The sequence below is a fragment of the Aethina tumida genome, chromosome 1 (assembly GCF_024364675.1).
Source record: "Aethina tumida isolate Nest 87 chromosome 1, icAetTumi1.1, whole genome shotgun sequence".
Lineage (NCBI taxonomy): Eukaryota > Metazoa > Arthropoda > Insecta > Coleoptera > Nitidulidae > Aethina > Aethina tumida.
Genome location: NC_065435.1, coordinates 42,864,872 through 42,886,672, shown reverse-complemented (window position 1 = coordinate 42,886,672; position 21,801 = coordinate 42,864,872). Strand labels below are relative to the sequence as shown.

Below are 21,801 nucleotides of genomic sequence, written 5' to 3'. Positions count from 1 at the left end.
GAAAACAATAAAACAAAAAACGAGGCCGAAAAATCACATTATAGACTTTAGTCGATATTTAAATATTCAGTTTGATTTTAATTCTGTTGAAGAATTAACAACCTTAACCTAATTACTGCCTTTTCTTAAAATCATGCAGAGACGTCATTTGTCAAGAGCTGAATGTCATCGTGCTGCAGTAACGCTTCAGGCTGGCTCAAGACAAGTTGATGTGCCCCCTGCATTTAATGTTGACCAATCCGTATCGTGCGAGATCGGCCTAGAGAAGTCCGACCAAGAGTTACATCTGTCGGGGAAGATTATTAATAAAATGAGCACGAGCGGACCCAATAAGAAACTGCACACTTCTCAGACAAGATCAGATTTTAGCTACTGGACGTCATATATGCCCAAGGACAGTTTTAAATCGGTTAAATAATGCAGGACTCCATTGCAGGAGATCCGTAAGGCTACGTCTCCAGCCTGTCCATCGTGTAACGAGATTAGGCCGGTGTCAGGAAAGAGAATTGCAGTTCTAGAGTATTTAGTGTCAGTACGAGTTTGGAGACCTCAAACTTAAAGAATAAACTCACATTATGTCCAGGAATTTCATGCATACTAAGATGCTGCTACCGCAGCCTGTCAGTGAAATTTATACAACGGATATTATGAATGACATTGTTGAACATTATTGACGGAGTTTGGAACCAAATTTTCGATTTTTGGACAACTCTAGACTGCGTAGAGCTAGGATTGTCCTCAAACACTTAAAAAATATCCAAATTGAACGTCTGCCTTTACCAGCCTTGTCATCTGATTGAATAGCATAAAAGGGGCCTGGTATATCCTTGGAAGATCATTGCTCATCAGTCTCATGCTCCTACTGTCAGAGATATAAGACTACTTCTTCCAGAATTATGGGACACTCTAGATCAAAATCATCGTGATGACCTGATAAGAAGTATACCACGTAGGATACAAGCTTTATTAGGGAGTAAAATCAAAATTACTTGATATTAAAAAATGGTGTATTTTTCATTTTATATGTGAAAACAAAATTTCTTATTTATTTTGTAAAATAAATTTAAAGTTTGGCTTAATTTATTATTGATATTTATTTCTTTTATTACAATTCTAATATTATAACTTTAATTTAATAATAAATAATCATGCTTAACTCTTGTCGATCAGTTTATTATTTAAGCTTTTTACGACGATTTTGGACATAGGTCAGTCTTTGAAATGCCATCAATCAATCATCATAAAGAGACTCAAATCAAATCAGACTTGTATTGGTTATATAGCTACCACAAAAAGTAGTAGATTATGACGAATCTCGTCAGTTTGAACAACGAGCTCACACTAGTAAACTTGAAGGTACAGTAATAAAAAAATCTTAATCCAATAGAAATTTTGAATTGATCGTGGAATTACCTATATTGATTATCTACTAAGGAGGTCTGATGAGGTGGTCAAGACGGATATTGATCTTTTCTTCACTTTCAGAAACCCAAATGGTTTTCATGATGGCATGAATTCGTTTGCAGAACATTGGCAAAAAATATATTTTATAATGAACAAAAATTAATTTAAAGTTAAAGATAAAAATGTAAATTACTTTTTGTTGATACCCAATATTACTTCACAAACCAGAGTGATACAATAATAAATCAAACACACGTGTCGATTAAAATATAGGCGACACAGAATTGTTTAGACAAAAATTAAAATTTACTTTTGTTTGTTGTCCCCGCAGTAATTTATAGCAGCCTTGCTGGTAAAATATTAATGGTAATTTTATTCCCTTATGCCACAAATTCATTATGTAAATTCCAGAGTGGCATCCTTAATGCTCTAATTTGAATCTAAACTAATTTTTGTTCTGTGAACTCGGTAAGTTTTAAACGGATTTATTTATCTGTGCGTGCTAACGCAAGTCTAATACGCGCCTTCAAATGAGAAAATAAAAACACATCATTATTCTGCTTCAAACTTATTACAGTTGTTCACGTACCTGTCACACACATTTCGAACAATTAACTTAACTCACCTGAAACAGAAACAAGTTAAATTATTTTAATTGAATTCGATAGTTTTGTAATTATTTTTAAATCAGCCAAGACTGGCGGATTCCACATCCGTACACAACAAAGGTAAACAAAATCCTTGTCAATTACAGAACTTGCAGGATGTCTAACGGAACCTTTTATATAAAGTCTAAAGCCTATTAAATTTAATAACAGGATAGATTTTAATTTTATTAAGCAATGATTAAATTCAACATAAAGGGAAATTTTGGGTAAGAAATGAGAAGGAGTCGCCTAGGGTAACGCGCGGAATGATACCAAGAGAAATTACTACAAAGAAAAAATTAAATTGTGCAAGATAAAAGAAAAACAGAGGAACCAATTACGGACAAAGCTCAATCCGTCTTTGAGCACGATGTTAAAATATAAATATTAGTAAATCGATGATGTCCAAGTAGAAAAGTAGGTTGGAGGAATATTTTCGAAATTAACGAATAAAAAGGAAATGAGACGTGAACAAAAAAATATATATGAACGGTGAAATATACGTACATCAATGTTTTTATATTTGTCGCAAATATTTCACTGCACTGTTCTTATCGCAGTGAAAAACATTTCAGTCTCGTACGAGTGTAAAATTCAGTCTTTAGAACAAACAGACTTATTCCGAGATTCTAACAATGCATACACTTCGCGCTAAAAATGTCACCCAATACCAGCGATCCCATTCAGAATTCCAATGAGCTGTAAACTTGGTGCATTTCTCCGTAGTAAGCAAAATAAATGAAGTCCAATAAATCAAGCAGCTGGTTTATTTTTATTTTTTTTTTTTAAGCACGGGATTTCTGTCAACTGCAAGTTGGAGTGCCCGATTTGATGGATGGGTGCTTGAGCGTCGTTTTTCGCCACATTAAGTGTGCGTGGGGAGAAACGAAAGCCTTTCATTTAGGTGGAAAAAACATATTTGGAAGTAATATGCGACCCACAAGTAAACACCAAATTCCAACAATAATTTATATTGGTTATCGTTTTATGTTTGTTCGTATGTGCCAAGCATCGAGATGACAATTTTATGCCGCGGGTCAAAGACCCTAAAATTAATGTCAAAAATGTAATTCAGACCTTCTTCCATTTTTTGTGAATTGTGGACAAAAAAATTAATTTAAAATGATGAAATTCAATGCTGAACATTAAAATAAATAAATAATGTATTTGTCGTCATATACTTCAAACGAGCAATGTTTCTGTGAAATATTATATTTAATATTTATGAACTAAATATAAATAAAAATAACAACAATAATATCCATACAGTATTTAAATATTTCAATTTTTCAAATGTACAACTTTTCTCTCACATTTTTTCAGGGTAAATCATTATTTCAGAAGACATTCGAAGAATATTATTTTCATTATAACACTTTTCTTTCATATCCGAATTTGATCTACCAAGGTCTAAAATGATTGAACTGAAGGAACTAGTGATCAAAACTTGAGATATTGGAATTAGTTGTTGAAAAAAATTATAAAATTGCGTAAAATTTGTATTTTACACAGCTGTAACTCAGTTATTTTTCTTCTGATCGACTCAAATTTGGTGCTGTTGGATGCAACATTTCCAACGTGATATCTCCATTTATTCTGGATGAGGCATAATATTAAAATGATAAACCAAAAACATGAATTTACCATTATCTATGAATGGTCCAAACGAATATATATACGATAATAGTAATGATTATAGAAACTATATTAAAAATATGTGCTGTACTACTTTCATGCCGGTACGTTTAATGTTTATTTGTTTTATGTTATTGTCAATCAGATTTTTTTCTTTTTTTCTCATTGGACAAAATTATAGCTGCTACAAAATAAACACACATTAACTAACTTTTTGTTGTTATCAGTTAATTCAACTTCATGAATAATATTCTAAAGTTTAGAGTAAGCCTTCCTCAATCGTATTGTCAGGATGGATGTATCATTCTGCGGTTTACCAATTTTGATATGCCAAATCGATTTCCAACAACACTACACTCTATAAAACATTCATTGTCTTACACATACAGCATCACTCAAACGTAGAGTAACGAATTTTCATTTGTACGTTTAAATAAATATATTATTGTCAATTATGCAGTATGTTTTATAACAACAATAAGGCAATATAATTGTTTATTAGTGGGTGTAGTTAGATTTATTAATATTTGAAAAAAATTCAAGGGCCAAAAGTAGCATATTCATTATTTTTAATAATTTTTAAACACTTTATTTAATTAGCTTCTCAATTATTCGATATTTCTTTCCTCTGATTTTGAACTTTTTCGTAGAGTTCCTTCAAATAATTTCATCATAACTAATATATTTGTATAGTTCTGAAAAGTTTTCTGTTTTACTCTGTATATCTTTGAAAATCTCACAGACATCCCCGCTTTCACCATAAACCTTTGTACCAGCCACTTCTCCCAGCAACTTTAATCTAGGTGCATCAGGAGCTGTTGCCGTTTGATTAACGCAGTTTAATGTAATTTATAATCAATCCAAACCCGAAGTTCCAGTGCTTTGCCGAAAAAGTTTCGTGGCATTTTAATCTCTCTCGAGTTTACACGGTATTCTAGATAAGAAGTTATATTTTGGAACTTAAAAATGTAGGCATAATTCTCTAAATAAGTTATTCATTCGCCAACTACTGCACACTTAAATCTCTCCCGGATAATGTTGAATACAAGTTAATGGCGGCGCTTAAAAAAGTTTCAACTTTATAATATCTTAAGTAATGTAGAGGGAGGCCGTCAGAAGTCTCTAAAAAGAAGATATTACACGATTAAAACGGCATTTGAAGCGTGCCGGCGGGTTTTTAAATTAGTTCCCTGTAATAAAGTCAGCGAACTGAACTTGGAATGTTTTATTCTAATAAACTACCGAAAAATCTTAATTTTTTAAATTCTTAATGATGATAAATCTAATACTTAAACATTCGTATTTCTTATAAACGAAATTTTATCAAATATGTTATTTTTGTTGCCTGAAAAAGGATTATATTTACCCATTTGTTACTCATCCATATTTATGTGTGTTTGATACAGTTATAAAAGTAAACACATATAGATGCTAGAATTTATTATGTACATAATAATATAAAGCATAAAAAGCTGGATAAAATACTGTGTTTTTAAAGGAAGATAAAAAGTACATAATATAAATATTCATGAAGTATTTTATATTGAATTTTAGTTTTTAAAAGGTTTCAATAACATTTCTGTTTACACAATTTATTTTCATATATATTTTAAATTGTTTTACCTGTCAAAGCTGTCAAAGTTGTTTATAATAGGACCGTAAAATAAAATTAAAAAAAGCAAAATATAAATCATTTTTTATAAAAAATCATTTAATTACTTAAATTTGATAAAATAATCGACCATTATATATTTTGGTTCGGGTAATTAATTTAAAACAATTGACGTGATTTTTTTCAATCGTCTAATGAACGTAAACAAAAAAGGGGGATCAAAGTTCGTGATGGTATTTTAAAGGGTGGATCATAGAGTATTTTATGTTTTATGATCTGATTAATTCCCTCTTGAGCGGTGCTCATGGCTCAGTGGCAATTGGGATTCAACAAAAACCTTAATTGCCATATTTACATCATCTTCCCGGCCCATAAATTACATTAGAAATTATAGTCGTGTCACAATTAGTTCGAGTAATTAGTCTTCGCCACGAAATTGGCTCATAAATTTTTTTTCGGGCCGCCCGTCTTCATGATATTTATTACGCGAGTTATTTATAATTTATGAAAAACATTAACTTGGGCGTGATTAAATGAATTTTTAACAGTGTTATTTTGTTAACGTGTTCGGAATGCCGGGCCATTTTCGTTTTTAATTCCGCAACGTTTTATTTATTAAACGTCCCGATAAATTCGGTATTATTTTCAACTTTCGCATCGGCATTTTAATCTCGAAATGCGAAATAATATGAAATATCAATGGATGTTGGTGTGCATAATGAAAATTTAATAAATACACGTTAAATTACAAAAACATCTGTGCCAATTCAATTTTATAATAAATTAACTATACTAAATATATTATAAAACATTGTTCACCGCAAATTTGGTGCCATGCAAACATATAATGTGACCATAAAAGCGTTTCGGTAGAATACTTGAATTGTTGGGGGTATTTAGCGAAATTATTTTATAATTTACATTTATAAAACTAGTGTTTACAGCAAATTACTCATGAATTAGGGTGGCTTAAAAACGTGCATTGCGGTAGTGGGGCCTAGATTATATTTAATTTAACTCTAATTACGGATACATTCAAAAGTGGTTGTTTTATAAGCAAATATCCATTCCGGGTGGTTTCTCTGTGTAAGGTTCTATACGCTACAATAAGTAGAAAACAAGTGCTTTGATAATTGGAGTTTGCAACTCTCCGTTTTCTATGAGCTCGTATGTATGAATTGGGGATATGTATAGGAGCAGAAGACGGCCACTTGCGGTTATGGGCCAAGACTATTCTTGAGACAAATATTTCAAATGAAACTTCAATGTAAACAGTAATCTAATAGTCTAAATTTAATTTAAATCATAATTAAAATCTTTGCCTTTGAATCATTGTAAATTGTTGTTCGAATTTTAATTTAAAAGAACCCTTCATTTAATATTTCATTTTATAAAACGAACAAAATGTTATATTATGCGTAATTTCAACGTTACAATGTTTTTATAGTATTTTATGCTAATTAAATTTGTTTATTATATTATTATAAACTGAAAGAATCATTTATTGCGGCACAACATTTATCGATTAATTTCACCTATTTTGTAACAAATATTTGTTGAATTTTCAATTTCAAATAATTAAGCCATTATTTCTGGACGGAATGTAATAAAACCCATGATGCATTGTTTAAAAATAATGTCAATTTTGGTATTGTAATCACGTTATTGTAGAATTATAAACATTTATGTATTTTTCTGCATTTCTCCTGAATATATTATAAAATATTTCAATATTGAATATTATATCATTATATTAAAATTTAATAAATAAAATTGAGTAATTGAGCATAAAATTTAATATGCATTGATATTTTTATCTTTGCAGATATATTAATTAGTTATTTTTCTCTATTTATTAAAATCCGTTTTTGTATAGTTGCCAACAAAATGTAGAGATGCCATGTAAATTAAAATATTTGATTTTAATAGGTATTATATTGTGTTAAATATGAAATTAAGACCTCATAAAGTAAAAGTTAAAAGTCCACAGGTTAATTTGGATCGTTTCGTTTATCGTGACTTTCTGGAGAATCATATGCTTCCATTTGTCGAAGATAACATGAGTTTAAGGTAGACTTTCCAGCACGATAACGATCCGAAACACACCTCTAAATTAGTTAAAGAATTATTAGCTTCTCAAGGAATATGTATAATGTCTTGGCAAGCACAAAGTCCACACCTCAATCCAATTGAAATCCTTTGGAATGAAATTAATAGGCAAATTCATTCAAAAATATTGTCAAATCAAAACTCTACGAAGAAGTTCAAAAACAGAGGAATGAAATATGGAACGATTTTGTTGAATAGCTACTGAAATCAATGAAAAAAATGTGTAAATTTATGAAAAATAATGGATTTGCTACTAGATACTAAACAAAGGAAGGCAAATACACTTAAAGTTTTTTTTATTTCATAGTTGTTTTACTTTTAACCTTAGAATTTTTTAAAATATTAGTAGATACCTAACTAAACCCACTAATAAACATATTGCCATATTGTTATTATCAAATATACTGTATAACAGACAATAATATGGACATTTAAACGTACATTTTTATCAAGACAAATGAATAACAGTTGTTCTACATATCAGCGATAGTGTATATCCATGAAGATAAAATAAATGACAAGTAAAAGTTGGTTGAGTAGTGTTTATGTAAACTTCTAAATTTAATATTTATAAAGTGATATTATATTAGGTGGAAGTTTGTTGGCGACATATAGTTTCAAGCTTTTAAGCTTTTAAAAGTAAGTGCAGCCATTTGAACAGTTGCCTCTTTAATAATAATACGAAACTTTGTTGTAATTAGGCATTTTAATGTCTGTAAGTCATAAACCGAATGTATAAACATGTATATGTAACACAATCAAAGTTTTAAAGAGTCTAGAATTGTTGCAAATCGATTCGGCCATAGCAGAGTTGGTAAACCACGGAATTGCGGATCCATCCTGATAATGAAACTATAAACGGTTGTTCAATTAAAACGAAATTAGTTTTTTTTTATGCGTTCATTTTAAAACCGACATTCCGAATTTTCAATTGTGCGCGGCGGAAATGAGTGTCGGAATCGGTTTAAATCGTTCTTGAAACGAATGCGGTTTACATCGGGGTCGGAGTGGGCGATAAAACTGTTAGAAAATGCATGTTTAAGCATATTTTATAACAATCGAACGTTCCGACCGTCGAATAAAATAAATCGCGTATTTTGTCACTTCAATTAATTGACTTCGACGACGTCGGCGAGAAAAAAAAAATATATAATAATAATAATAGTAATAAAATAGTCGGGGGAAAATGGAAGTAAGTCGCTGAAAAATTGCCCCATTCACGTGAACCGAACAGTCCATCCGGCGAAGTAAATTCCGTCGTGATCCGTACAATATCCATGTAAAAATTTTCGACGGCGCGTCTCCATTCGAATATTGCTACATAACCGCGCGACTCAGCACTTCCTCGATAAGAAAAATGAACGCTTTAAACCCTGTTGAACACGGATCGCGGGAGATCGGGAATGACGTACGAGGAATAACATCCACGACGATCCGGTTCGGCTTAAAAAGGTCCTGCGGAAAGTCGGCGTATTTTTTTTTTTAAAAGGGATCCCCGATGCAACGGAACGATAAAAGCTGTCGCATCGCCTGCGAAATGAAATAGTCAGTATCAATTTGGTTCCGAAGGGACGGGGATAAATTGTTCTATACAGGCCGGCGTGCTCAAAATTCATCACCAACTTTTGACGCAATATCCTGCGCGAAAAAAATTGTAAAAAAGTGTATAAGTTCATATTTTCATTAATCGCATTTCTGCATTTAACGAATATTTCGCATGATAAAACAGGAACTTTACCATCGGCTTTTCGATATTAATTCATGTCCATTTTAGCGTTGGCCCAGTTATTATTAGTTGGGTGCATAGTTCACTATCCGAAACTTTCAGAATTACCTGACATACATGTGGAATTATCGACTGGATGCCCATGGAGGATCGTAAATTCTTGTAATGCAAGGCTAGTAGTTATTCCAATGAATAGATTATATGAAAGTTTGGAGCGGAAAAGTTAATGTCGTTTAATTGATCCCATAAAAATATTTAAAAAAAAATGTGGCCAGTGACGGGATTGTTCGTGTGAAAAACCGATTATCAGCTTTTTAAAATAAACTGAACAATTGGATTGTGTCACGAATTACGAGTGACAATGCAAGTCATAGAAATTATCCGAATGCAAACAGATTATTCTGTGTTTTGAAACGACTTATATGCGGCCACAAAATCATTTTGTTCATTTTAAATCAATGTCTTTTTAATCTTCTATAAAAATTGTTAATAATCTAGATAATTATAATTATAATTTTTTTAAATAATTCAAAAAACATTATAAAAAATAATAAATAGCTAAATTTTTAATTTTCTTTATTACAATTTATAATTTGTCTGATTAATAAATGAAAACTGCTATACCAAATATAAAGAAGGTCCCCTCAAGTATTCTCAGAAGTCAATTATATTCGCTGTATTAACTTAGTTAGCCAACGTTCATTAAATTTAATTTTGAAAATATTTATCAGTGATATTAAAAAAATTTGATAATCATAATTTGTAAATTTAGAATAAAATTATCTGATTTTAATAGAAAAATCACGAAAAAAAAAATAAATAAAACAAATAAAGGACATGATAAAAAAAACAACAATTAACAATAATTACATTTTGGACACAACAAAAGTCAATTTTGAAACAACATTAGACAATTAGGCCAAATTTTGTTTAAAATAATATGTTGTAAAAATTTATAAAATTAACTAAAATTCATGACTTACATTCTATTGAAAATGTGAGAAAAATCCCAAAAAGTTAAACTAAAAATAATTCAATTTTTGGACAAAAATTAGAAAAAAAATTCTAACAAATATCAGCTGTAGGACAAAATTAATCGGATTAAAATTAAAAAATTAGGTCAAATTTTGTTTAAAATAATGTATTGTAAATATACACAATATTTGTTAAATTTGACTAAAAGTCATGAAAATTCAGGTCTTATATTCGATTGAAAATGTGAGGAACTTTCCAAAAAGTAAATGTGGCACAACGTTAGCTGAATGTCAAAAATGTTAGGTTAACAATAATTAGATTTTTGGACAAAAATACGAAAAATTTTAGTAAATATCAATTTTGGAACAAAACTAATTGGATTAATCTTAAAAAATTAAGTTAAAATTTTGTTTAAAATAATATAATGAAAAAATTAACTAACAATAGCGAATTTTTCCTGAAAATAATAAAAATTCAGGTCTTATAGTTTATTGAAAGTAATAAAAATTTGAAAATACAGGAATCAGGACCATTTTTTGATTCGTTCAAAACTGATTTAATTTATGGAAAAATTCTTCATTTTTCTTTGTAAAGATAATTTGAAAATTTCATCTAATAATATAGGTCAATTTTTTATGTAAATTGTACAAAAATCCTTAAATATACTAAGCAAATCTGGAATCAGTAATCGCCAGTAAGTTTTGGGAAATCATCAAAATTCATTTAAACTAGAAAATGTCAAGATTTTCTGTAAAAAGATAGAGAAAAAGAGAAATATTTCAAAAAGTGCAAATTTTATAACAAAATTAGTTTTTTTATAAAATTCAAAGAAATATATGAATTATTCACAAAACGAGAAAAGCATTATAAATTTAAGGAAGAATAAAAAGGTTAAAATCATTTTTAAAAAATTATCAAAAATTGTAAAAAATGACAAATTTCACCAAACTTTTTATTTAATTTATGTATTTTTTTAAATATCAAATGTATTTTGGTCTGTTTTGGACAACCGCTCTTTGTGAGTATTTTCTGAAAGAATTTTGAGAATATAAAAAAATGTTGATGTCTTGATATAATTGTCAATGATATTTATCAAGGTATAAACAACATGATACTGATCAAGATAATTATCAGTAACAATTATCAATGATAATGATCAGTGTACCCTGCTTTGAACAGATTCTGAATTGTTCTCTTATTTCACTTACTTTTAATCACATTTGTTCATATAAAAATTTTCTATTTTTACTTTGATCCCCATCTCTCGGGCAGTACCGCTCCACAAGCCAGTGGTGGCGGGAAGCCAACGGATCAACTGCAAGCCCAATCCTCACCCAGGGAGGTTCTAGGACCTTCCTCAGATTGGGCTTGTTCTTCCGGGAACCAGTTGACAGGGGGCTGGCATCTTTGTCAGTCCCGTCTTCTGGTTCAACTTCACCCGTGTATGTATATACACGCCCTTTCCCCCATATGTGCTAGCACATGTGGTTTCCAATTGGTTATGATCTCCGGATCGGTGCCCGGAGGGGGGTTTACACTTTCCCCTCTCTGTCCCCAAAAAAAAAAAAAAAAAAACTTCCCACAGATACCCACATGTTTTTATCGTATTACTGATTTTGAAGATTTTCACGATAAATGTAATATTATAATAATTAAAGAAAACAGAATGAACAAATAAATAATATTTATGAATAACATTTGAAAAGGGCAAAACTATTTTAAAATGTCACCTCAAAATAAAGTTCCACAAAATGGTTGGCGAATGAGTATCCAAGTGATATTTGATCAGTCGGTTATTCAAACACTTTTTAATTTTCACCGACCCAGTATATAAACACAACATTGGCATGAATGTAATTTTGACAAAGTAGTGATAGAAAACTTTGTATGTAAAGTATGTAATACGAGAATGGTTATTTTAGTATCGAATAATTCAGTTTAATATTCCCTGTAATGGCGTATGCACACGAAATACGAGCACTGTTTCTCGTATGTCGATGACTGCAAGCATTAAGTAAATATGAAAGCTAATTTCCACCATGCACTTACTCATACACACACACATATGAAATTTATACATTTACCATAGCCAAAGTTCTATATTAATTAACGATACTGTTCAACAAACATCTTGATTACATTTCCGAATCACTGCAACCTCTTCCACACCCGAAATTCTCATACGTACTAGGATGTAGATTTAATTTCACAATCATGTACCATCACGTTCGAAGTAATTGGTGGCGGGTGAGTTTAAACTTCTCGGCTCGCTTGAGACAAATCCAAGAAGTATCCATTAAAAATACGCCACACGAAATTCGCACAGCCTTGTATATTTGTGTAATGAACCGGCAAGGGAACTACTTAATTAAAACCGAAGTGATGCTTTTAAAGAATTATTATTCGCAGAAACTTTTCGCGGAAACTTGTTTTTAAATTGAGAGCAAACAGAAAAATAATGTCCCGTTGTTGTCTTCTTGATTAAAAAGCAACAAAAAGCAGTATCGCCCTGAGTTCTTCGTCTTTCGGATCCATTATATTTTATATTCGACCTTTTGCTCCAATATCATTTATCAGGGTTCTAATCAATCGGGAGACCAAATGGAAACTAAAAGTATTAACGCTCAACTTTTCCATTATTTACTCCGACACTTGATCCAATGCTTGGCAATATTCAGCAAATGTAAATATCAGTGTCTACCTCTAAATACGAGATGTATAATTTATCAAGATATTCTTTTAAACGAAAGCTAAACGAAAATAAATAAGAGTGTCTCGTAATGCGTTATGTATAATTTATAAAGTTATCCTTGTTTGTAAATGACATAACAAACTTTTACAGAATACCAAATGTATAAAGGTTTTGTTTCAACTATAAAATGATAATAAAATACTCCCATACAAAAACACTAAAATAGGAAAACAAGCAAACAACTAAAATTGGCGTTGCTTTTATGAAATCAACATCCCTACAAATGTGTTGGTTGTTGTCAAAGGGCAAAAATTAAATTAAATTAACTACCAACATTTACAATAAATTATGCACAACGCAAAATAACAAACAAACAAATCAATGATCACGGATGAGTTCCGTAATAATTTAATGGAAATTCCGTCCAATCTACGCGACAGTGTCCTTTTTTGGGGTGATAGCGACAAGCCTGCATATTATTTATGATCGTTCATTTATTATTCGTTGCCGCGGCAAAAAATCTTAAATAGGAAGCCGCACAACGGTATAAAGAAGATGTGTGCCATTATTTATTGAGCGAATCGTGCTACAAATATTTCATGAAGATTAATGTCCACACGAAACAAAAACATTTCCCGGCACTTTAATGCATCATTATATAATATTTTTTGCTACGTTTGTCCGTCAGCATTCGCACCCACATGGAGGTTTTGAAACGGTCGGTTTTTCAGCTGACCGCAAACCAAATGTAATGCATCGGACAATTATTTCCTATGTTTAAAACTGGCCGTTGATTGAAACACTTCAAAAGTTGTCAACCTAAGGTTTATTAATTCAAAAAATACATGTAAATAATATACATACACATGTGCATGAAATTAAATGTTGACAGTCGGCGTAAGGATTTCATAAATCGACCGTCGAAAAAAGCTCTAGAAGCTGAAATGAAAAATATTTTATAAAAGTGTTTTATTGTAAAACGTCAATTTTTCAACGTACCGACTTTTTAAGCGTCTGGTTCATTTTCATCTTCGTCTTCCAGTAAATGTTTACAAAAGATAATGCCGATCTTATATGCCACGAAAAATACACCCAATCGCATAATGAATAACCAGAATTCCATCATGAAATGTTCTGGTGACACGAACTATGATTTCTGATTTAAAGTTTATTTTCAAAACCTTAGTTACCGTTTAGTAATTTTATTTTTTAATAAATTAACCTAAATTTATTTCTTTTATTTAAGTTAAGTTTAGTTTATAATTTATAAATTAATGGTGCATTTAATAAAACATGTTCTTATTACAATATTATTTTATCTTTTAAAAAGATGTTAAGTTAAACATTGAAAAAGATTTAATTCTACAATTTTAATTTCGTTAAACAATGGTCGATGAACTTAATATCAAAAGAAGGAACTTTCTCTTTCGACTTTTATATCTTTATTACAGTTAGAGAGATTAATATGACCATTTTATAAATTTCACTATTTTTGATGATTTATTTGCCATTTCAAGGATTTTCTCAAAAAAGTATCAGCTACTTTAAATTATTATTTCAGTGCAGCGCAGTCATCGAAATCCATTGAATTAGGTATTATTAGTTATATGTAATTCTCACTATTGACCAACCAATTAAGAATGTGAGAAAAATACTCAAAATAAATAAATTTTACCATAAAATTAGCCTCTTCTAATAATTAAAAAATGTTGAAAATTGCTAAATTAAATTAAAAATGTTAATTCTAGGTCCAAATTGGCTAGATTAAAAACAAAAATAACATTTGGCAGTTAAATTTTCCAAATTGAATTACCAAATTTCGTCTTTGTTTATTTTTAAATTCATGAAAATTCAAGATATTTTAAATTTTAATGAGAAAATATATGAAAATTTCAGAAATCAGACAATTTTCTTCAAAAACTAATTTAATTCTTAGGAAAAATTAAATTTTCCTAATTGAAGGCTTTAGAAAATTAGAAAAATTGAAATTATAGACAAAATTACGTCTTTGTTAATTTCTAAACTCAGTTCTATTGAAACTATTGAAAAAATATTTGAAAATTTCAAAAATCAAACAATTTTGAGACAATTTTTGTCAAAAACTCATTTAATTTTTAGGAAAAATTAAATTTTCCTAATTGTATTGCCTGGCAAATTTGGAAAATTAGAAAATTTAGAATTTAAGACCAAATTTCGTTATTATTACTTTTTAAATTCATAAAAATTTTCAAATTTCATCTTTGTTAATTTTTAAATTCATGAAAATTCAGCTAATATATCTTAAATTTTATTGAAAAAAATTTCAGAAATCTGACAATTTTGGAACAATGTGAAAACTAATTTAATTTTCAAGAAAAATTAATTGAATTGAAAGGCAAATTTGGAAATTTATAAAAATTAAAACTATAAACCAAATTTCGTCTTTGTTAATTTTTAAATCCATAAAAATTCAGCTAAATTTTTTAAATGTATAAAAAAAATATTTTAAAATTCCAGAAATTTAATTTTTAGGACAAATTCATATTTTTCGTTTTTCTATAAATAATAAAAATTGAAAAATTTCAGCTAATATATGTTAATTTACACAAAAATCCTTAAATATCCTAACATATCTTGAATTTGATGTTACCAATAAGTTTTGAAATATGACTAAAATTATTTAAATTACAAAATGTCAAGATTAGAAATTTTCTGAGAAAAAATTAAGAGAGAGGGAGAATATTCCAAAATGCGTAAATTTTAGAAGCAAATTAGTTGCTGGGATTCCTTCCAAAAATTGGCCTTATCGAATTGTCAGTCCTGATGCAATTGCCAAACAATTTCTTTCATTCGAGTTATCAAAACATCGAGTTGTTGATGTTCTCCTGTAATTGTGTTGGTGTAAAAAATGAAAAAGGTTGTTTAAAAAAGATCATTTTAAAAACATGGTATCCTCTAAAAACACAATAAATATATCTCTTTATAAACCCCAAATTCACAATTTTAAATTTGTGCGGAAAAAAATTCACCAATAAATATTTAATATATATATATATATATATATATATATATATATAAAATATTTTTTTATTAATAAAAATCGATTGATTATAACTTAAGTACGAACTATATCGTGGGAGGGAATGAAAAAAGACATAAATATTAGCGGCATCCGCTATCTTAAAAATATATTCGAGTCCTAATGTCCTCTGACAGTAATAAATAATTCCACCTTTTCTTTATCCCTCCATTTCATTGAAAAGAAAACAAGCGCATAAATGGAGTATCTGGCCGCTGATTTCGGACGTTTATTATCAATTTGCTATGTGAGCGATGTATAATTTGATAAAATTCATTTATATGTGACAGAGTATGAATAATTTACTGTGATGGCAATGTCCGGCTCCGTGTGATTGATGTCCGTATCAGTCGTGCTGAAAGTTTGAAATATTAGGTTCCTGTGTTGAGACAATATTGTCAGGATCTAATCATGAGTCTTCGATGCGTGGATGAATTTAGATATCGGTCAGCTATCGGCAACTGACAAGAAGTATTATTGCCTTAATGGATTTATATACGTTTTCCGCCACATAAAAATAACTTATATTACCACCATCAAATTGAATTGATTGCCCTCCTCGGTTTTTCTGTTTTTTTTTTTTTCATTACAGGTGTGCAAAATATCAATTAATGTTTTCCGGGATCCGTTGGAACATTGCGAAGTGAAAATTAGTCGCTGGTTGTCATTACTCTAACCGTCAGCATCCATGACGTTAAATTACCCGTTTTGCGTTATCCCATATAAATTCTTCAGCTGGAAATTTATCCTACGTAGTGAGTGTTGACATGTCAAACTCGTTGAAACTTTGAAATACGTGAAATAATTGAAATGCGACTTCAGCAATTCCATGAGTATTAAGTTAAAACATTTTACTGTGTACACTGTCTCGGGCCATTGGTGTAATTAAATGATGTGTTTGAACAATGAACTTACTTTGTGTTTGTACAGTTTTGTCCGTGTTTATAAGTGTTTGCGGTTCAGTCAGTTCCATAAACTTTTTAGCCGTATATTATAAGCTCTTCTAGTTAGGTTTTTTTGACATATTCGGTAATTTTATGAAATGTTAAGTTCCCTTTAATAGATTGTAAAAAGATGAGATTTCACTGCGTGCTGGCTTAGTTCAGAAGTTAATTTAGACAATTATGTAAATTCTTCGACCAGGAAATTCATTCTGCAAAGCAAGTGTTTATGTGTCAAACTCATTGAAAGTTACGTAAAATAATTGGAATACGGCTTTGGCAATTTCATGAGTATTAAGTTGGAATACTGTCTGGAGACACTAGTGTAATTAAAGGATTGTGTTTGACTAATAAACTTAGTTCATGTCGTCTGTATTTATAAGTGTATGTGAATCGGTCCTTCAACTAATTCAAAAGTTTTTAATTAAGTTAAGCAATTGTTTTGCGTGACAGGAAACGACAGTCAAAACAGTCGTAAATCGCTAAATCAAATATATACAGTAAAGGCGGATAATTTTTGAATATAATAAGATAAAAACCATAATTAAAATTTTAATTTGCCAATTTAAAATGTTAATGTTACCCATATGGGGTAATATTAGCATCTTCTTAAAGGTGGGTTTATGATACCTCAGAAGAAAGGCATAATAATAAAAAACATTTAATTCCATTTTTCAATATTTGTTTTTTTAAATAGGTATTAAAAGTCAATATTTACACAACACAGATTTAATATCTTGTTTATTTCCAAATTGTTGAATAGCTGATTATGCTTATAATATTTATTAGGGGGAATTTTTTATGACCTGACTGTATATATATATAAATAATGATAATAATAATTTTTATACAAATTTATTTTATTTGATTAGTATAAAGCAATATCATAATTTTTAATTTACCTTTCACATTTTAATTAATTGTTAAAACTAATTAAGATAAAAATTAGTTAATAAATAAGCAAAAATATTTTCTATTACATTATAATTAATAAAATCCACTAAATTTATTTTAATACTTAAACAAAAAATGAATTTTTTAAATATTAATTTTCTGTCAAAGGAATGATTAATTGACTAATTAATATTAATTTCAATATTGAAGTTTACAGAATCATATCAATATTACATACGTTAATGTGGACTCATGTCTACCAATTACTAATTAATAAAAAAATTTACATTTGCCATTATTGACTTTTAATTAATTGAATGTTGACCCTAAAGAAAAACGAAAGATTGTATTAAATTTATGTTACTTTACAGCTTTTATATCCAGTTTCACTTAAGTTACACACAGTGTTTTTTTAATTTATAATGAACGCCTCTAGTAGTTAAAAAACATCAAATTAAAACAATTTACCAAAATAGTTATTGTGGATATTGTCAATAACAACGTGCCTTAATGCGCAGAAACTGATTAAAATTTAATAATGTTATACAGTGTTTTTAAAATTATGATTTATAAAAAATGTAATTAAAAATACTTGTAAAACTAAAGTATACAGTATTATTTAATCATGTATAGAATATTAAAAGTGCACATTATTTCACTTCCAATATAAAGTTTCATTATGATCCGTCGCAACGAAATAAATAATATATCAAATGTTTCAACTTTGGAGTTTTATAACTATAAAAGTAAAGACGTTTCATTTAATTAATTTTTTAGTGAATCTTCCTTATTTGATGTTGTTATAATTTATAAACACCTAGGATATTTACTCGAACATGTAGTTTTTAAATAAATATGGGTTTATTTAAACTTAATTAAAAATGTCATGAATATTTTCTAAGCAATTTAACAGGTGTTGCATAAATATTTAATAAAAATTCCTTTTATCTTTAATCTTACAATCAGTATAATCAACTTGAATTACTACGTGTTTCTTGTAAACGATTTGACACCCTGAAAACTGTATAATAGGCGGCTTAATAGGGCCCATTAGATCATTTCATTACCTTGATGAGAAATGTCTTTGTCTTTGTGAAATTCCGATAATAAATGTTAACCAAACGTGATTAACGTGATTATATGCAAGCAAGGGATTAACTATACAGAGTGATTCACGACATAATATGACAGGCGTGTTTACATTCGAATCGTATTTATTTTGTAAATTAGTTATATAGAGCTGTCTATTTTTATGTTCTATTTCTTTTGATGTGTCGATATACGAAAATTGGGCTATAGAGGCAAAAAGCGTATTTATACACACATAAAGTTTCATTGATATAAACCTATTGTGAAACGTCCAAAAAGGATCGATGTTCTGATTTATTAAATAGCCATAACAATGCTTTTAGGTATCCTTTGATATGTTCCCCTATATTTTAAATAAATAATTTATAAACTGGATCTCATCGATGCCATTTGTATCTGTCTTTCATCATTGAAAATTATATATGCGACAATAAAGAAAAGGCAACGGAACGTGAGATATATTAGTGGATACATAAAAATTTATCATGTGATTGGAGCCAAAACGAAGTTTTCCTTTCCCTTCTTTTGACACTTTTCCTTATCCTAACCACGTACTCTTTTCCAATTTAGATATGACGAGGAAATAAATTGAATGCGAAACACAAAAGTCCTGCGGTGTGTGTTACGTTTCGACTGTAATTTTCATGAAATTGACAGAACTAGTAATTTAATATTTAGATTTTCTTGGAAATTATAATTCAAGGGTGTGTCCGAGTTCGCATAAATATACACAGCTGCATACAAAATAGAATACACAGATCCAGTTATCTTATTTTATGGATTTTTGGTGATGAATGGTTTAAAATGCAGGTAAAAGTATTGGATATATTGCTCAGTATATTTTCTAATCTAAAAATAATTAGTTTTATATGATATAACATGTATTGTCATCGATCTAATGAGTTGGTGGTCAATTTCCTCCTTATGCAGCTCATTCCATGCCACTTTTCTTGACAACGAAGGTCTCCCAATGTCTGCCTATGATGCCCCACATGTGTTCACTATGTGATAAGGCCGGAGATATTGCTGCCAATGACAATAAATTTACATTGAAATGTTGGAAATACTCTAAAATAACTCTCGCAACATGAGGTCGGACATTATCCTGTTGGAAAACTGATTTCTAACACGTACCCAACCATAATACATGGCAAACAAAACCGAAACTCATGATTGAAGACGCATCCCAAAGCTATTATCCTCGTCAACATCCTAATCTTTGGCGTGGGAGCAAATTGAGGAAGGAAGAAACCTTATTTTTTCTGTAAGCCACTGGTTGGCAATTCCAAGAGTGTTCAGAAACCGATTTTACAGAGCTAAAGGTAAAGCAATGTGTTCCTCCCACAGGTTGTTCAATACCTTTTTCAGACCACACTCTCCAACAATTTCAGACAATACATGGACTATGGTACATCCGATTGTCACAAATGAGTCCTGCCTCTTTTAAGCAAATAATTCGCCCTTCATCGAACTTATTATAACACACCTACATAAGTGAAAGTAAGTGAAATGTTTGAAAGAATCTTTTAGAGACCACAGAAGTGAGGTGAATACTAAACTGTCTGAGTACACACACCAAATATTGCTAAAACTAAACCACTGGAGCTGTGTGATCTATTTTCTGTGCCACTGACAATGAGTATAACACTGTTAAGCCGGACAACGGACAAGTTAATTTCATTGCGTTATGCATGTTCAGTAGTAAACAAACAGCAGATTAAAATAAATTAATTACGTACAATAAGAACACTAAATAAGAGCAATTTGTCAATCAGACGCTGCTAAAACACACGTATGAATGGGTTTAATCTCTCACATTGTCGTAGTCAAATGAGGTAACATATGGTCAGGCGAAGCCAAAGTATTCAGAATACATGAATAATATCAACTATGTAATTAATGATGTTATTATCAGATTTTATGTCTATTTCGCCCATTACCTGGGTTAATTGTTCTACAAATATGTGCTCGTTTTAAACAAAGATTAATTGCTTCGTCGCGGTTATTACGTTGTTAGCCCGATTTGAAATCCGCCCCGGCAGAATTAAAGCATTAGCCTACGATGTTAGTTTTATCTGGTGTTGGTCATCTATTAGTGTACACCGAAATTTATCGCCCACACGGGCCCGGTATTTTTCATCACTATTTAATATCTCGCGTAATCAATTAAGACGGCAACATCGCCGCGTCTTCTTAATTCCAAAATTAATATGGTTATTAAAATTCATATCCTGAAACAATTTAAAGGAAAACTGAAAATTATACCATTATTTCGGTGTCCTGGCAAAGGCACCGTGACTATTCCGGTGAAACATGTGACAGTTTTGAAATTTGTTTTTGGTCCCTTTCCGTTTTATCTATTGTGTCTTACTGGAAACCGTCCTGGAACTAAACGCCCTCAAAGGCACAAAACCTGCCGCCTTTCAGATTTTCGGTTTATTTAAAGCGCACTTTACGAAACTTTTACCGAGCCGTAACTTACTTATAAAAGGAATGTGTATGAATTTTATTAAGCCGGAATCTACATCGAAATTTAGACTTTGTGCCGGCTTAACAATTATTTACGTACTCGCCCAAAATTTATACTTGTTTCTATTATTTTAAACAACTTAATTATTAAATCTTAAAAATTCGCTACAATAGAGGGCTCAAAAGTATTATTTTTAAAAATTGTCAGTTCGACACTCTTGAAATTAATTTGGTGCTTCAAATTTTATATAATAATTATTCCTTTATGTTAATTATAGTTATAAACTTCTAACAAAATATTAAATTTTATATTTTTTATGTGTTCAAAAACATGTTAGTGATATATTGAAGTGAGTGAACTTAAAATAAAATAAGAAATAACTGATAGCAGAAACTTTGAAAGTATTTTTCAACTTTTAATGGTCTTTCCATAAAAAAATAAAACAAAAATAAAAAAAAACATTGATACTTGAGTTATCACAACAAATTCGTTTTTGTTTACAAAGTTTTAAATGTCATTCTCTCTAATGGAACTGTTGCTTTTGAACAT

General features: G+C 29.8%; 1 protein-coding gene and 1 long non-coding RNA gene across 2 annotated transcripts in view; both read right to left on the bottom strand.

Annotated features, from left to right (window-relative positions):
- LOC126266430 (uncharacterized) overlaps positions 1-21,801 on the bottom strand; it is a 203,072-nt gene that overhangs the window by 89,238 nt on the left and 92,033 nt on the right. The window lies entirely within an intron of this gene.
- On the bottom strand, positions 13,608-13,960 carry LOC126266431 (uncharacterized). The gene is made up of 2 exons (XR_007548805.1): positions 13,800-13,960; positions 13,608-13,739 (listed from the first exon to the last, which is right to left on the bottom strand). It is a non-coding gene; the product is annotated as an uncharacterized LOC126266431 (long non-coding RNA).